Source organism: Chionomys nivalis, chromosome 3 (genome assembly GCF_950005125.1).
Source record: "Chionomys nivalis chromosome 3, mChiNiv1.1, whole genome shotgun sequence".
Taxonomy (NCBI): domain Eukaryota; kingdom Metazoa; phylum Chordata; class Mammalia; order Rodentia; family Cricetidae; genus Chionomys; species Chionomys nivalis.
In genome coordinates this window covers 28,619,473-28,622,574 of record NC_080088.1, presented here as the reverse complement: position 1 = coordinate 28,622,574, position 3,102 = coordinate 28,619,473, and the positions used below count along the sequence as shown (strand labels likewise).

General features: G+C 34.9%; 1 pseudogene; it reads left to right on the top strand.

The window, feature by feature from the left end:
- The first annotated feature begins 1,528 nt into the window (after positions 1–1,528).
- Positions 1,529–2,004, top strand: LOC130872019 (60S ribosomal protein L23a-like; annotated as a pseudogene).
- The last annotated feature ends 1,098 nt before the right edge of the window (positions 2,005–3,102 follow it).

Below are 3,102 nucleotides of genomic sequence, written 5' to 3'. Positions count from 1 at the left end.
ATTTAGCATTTTCTTTGGCACATTTCCGGTATGCGTCATGCCTTCTCAAAGCTATCAGTTTGTGCTCCGGACTGAGTCAACTACTTTCGAATGTTTTTGTCCACATTTGTGTGTTGACTCTGCCCTCTCCACATTATTACTTTAAATAACATTGTCCCTGGGTTGCCAATAATTAGGCAATATTTCACAGTCATCTTGAATCTCAGAGTTTACCTCTTAGTTTCTGCTTTCTAATTCTTATGTAGCAGTTGCTTCTCTGGATAAAGAACTTCTTTTGTCCCTTATATATGGTTTCAAATGGCAATATACATACTATCTTACTTGAAAGATGCACTCATGTGAGGACCATCAGCAACCTGTTAAAAAGTGTATTTATGTTATTCTCAGCAACTTTCTGTTGGAAAGGGTTTGCCAAATATTCCATGTAATCCGGAACTTTGTATTTAATTAAATTACATCACTTAATAGAAAAAAATCATTTGCATAGATGGGACTGCTGTTTTTCCATATGCTTCAGAATTAAGCACAGCCTGAACCATTTTATGTATAGCTTTTTAAGAAGTTTTATCTAAAGATAGAATTTAAAAGTTGTGTACACTCAGCAGCTTTCCAATACCTGCCTTGAAGAAATATTTAGCTGAACAAAATCATAGATGAGGTGACAGTCACAGGAATTTTCCTTTGTTTCAACTATTAATTGCTAAAGATTTCATAGAAAAATACTTGCTGACAAATAAATAGGGAGATGTAATGCACACAAATAAAATACAAAGGATAATGTTATAAATATTATAATAATTTTACTAATAATAAAGTATTCAAAGTTGACCCTTTGTATGTATGTGTGTTACTAGTTGATGAGAAAGACATCGCACATTGACTGAAATATTTATTTTATTTATTTTTTTTTTGGTTTTTCGAGACAAGGTTTCTCTGTAGCTTTGGTGCCTGTCCCGGAACTAGCTCTTGTAGACCAACTACAAGAACTCCCAGAGATCCACCTGCCTCTGCCTCCGGAGGGCTGGGATTAAAGGCGTGCGCCACCACCGCCCGGCCTGAAATATTTTTTTTATCTGATTTATTGGCAACCATTGGAAAAATCAGTGGTCACTGTGGTTGCAATTCATTTTAATCATACTAACCCTCTGAACTCCACTTGATTCATTAATCCAGCCCTGCTTCCCAGCACTGTTCCGTTTGAGGCTGGCTTCAACTGCCTCTGAGGCATATGATACACTTAATTCCAATTGAAATCTGCCCTGTGGAACACTATATTTTTTGTGACACAGAAACATACATCATATCATAAATGTAGGCTATTTAAGGAAATACATTTACAATAAAAATTGAAAAATAACAAGAATTAAGCAATGAGAGTTTTCTCATAAATTTGTTATGAAAATTAGAATTTGAGCATATATTTCTTTAATTTCTACATTGAATATTACCATACATATTTTGAGAAAATAAAGTGTAATATTAAGTTAAGCTAAAAATATTTTCTGTGGAGGCCACCCTTTTCGTCAAGATGGCGCCTAAAGTGAAATAGGAAGCTCCTGCCCCTCCCAAAGCCGAAGCTAAAGCGAAGGCCTTGAAAGCCAAGAAGGCAGTGCTGAAAGGCGTCCACAGCCACAAAAAGAAGAAGATCCGCACATCGCCAACCTTTCGGCGGCCCAAGACCCTGCGGCTACGAAGGCAGCCTAAATACCCCCAGAAGAGCGCGCCCAGGAGGAACAAGCTTGACCACTATGCCATCATCAAATTCCCCCTGACCACCGAGTCAACCATGAAGAAGATAGAAGACAACAACACACTTGTGTTCATTGTGGACGTCAAGGCCAACAAGCACCAGATCAAATAGGCTGTGAAGAAACTCTATGACATCGATGTGGCCAAAGTCAACACCCTCATAAGGCCCGACGGAGAGAAGAAGGCATATGTTCGGTTGGCTCCTGATTATGATGCTCTGGATGTTGCCAACAAAATTGGAATCATCTAAACTGAGCCCAGATGGCTAATTCTAAATATACACTTTTTCACCATAAAAATATATATATATATTTTCTGTGAAATTATACTAAATGATTAACATTTTAGCATTTTTGAGATTATAATTGCATTGTTTCTTGCCATTTCTTCCTTAAAACCCACGTTTACTGTCTTTTACTATTTCAAATTAATAACCTTGCTTTTTTTATTACATCAAGATAGATATAGACATATGCATCTATGCTGTTATATACATAAATACAACATTCTCAATATATATATTCATAGCTGACCTTCTGATACTGGATACCTACTTGGCTTAATCTTCCCTGAAGATGATTAATTCTTCTCTCAGCATTCTGTCATTGCCTACAGATCATTGTCTAGGGATGAGATCTTCTGAACTTTTCCTCTTTTACATCCTCATGTCTATTGTGTTGTCCTTTGTCTGGAAACAAATTTGGGTATTCTGCATAAGCAGTATCTCTTTTAAATAACTTATCCAACTCTTCAGTAGGGGAACTTTGTATTTCTAACAATATCAAAAATTTCAATTACTTATAAATTTAATATTTTCATTAGTATTATCAATTCATATTTTAATTATAGATCTTAGTTTAGATGACTACCGGATTCAGAAAGGATGACAATTAAAAAGGTAACGAGAAGTCAATCAATGTCATAACTTTTCACAATACAGAGAGGTAGTAGGATATGCTGCCTCCTTCTACTGTAGTCCTTCATTAACTTGTTTAGTTATTATATTTGAAAAACTGTTTATAATTAAATGAAGTGTTATTCCATTTGTCTAAAGTATCCATTCAAAATAGGACCCCTGGAGAGACAAAAACGAGCCATAATATATTCTGTCCTTTATTTACATTCCAATGAAGCAGAATCAATTGAGACAGACCACCAGTTAGGAATGTCTAAGTTATAATATACAATCTTGAAGTTAGCTTTGGGTTTGTTTTAATAATAATTTTGTACTGTATAAGCTGTTTATGAAGGAAAATAAGTTTTATAAGATAGAATAAGTTCAAATAGTGCAATATATTTATATTGTGGTTTGTAATGGTGACTAGATGTATTAGAATGATTAAATAACTTTCA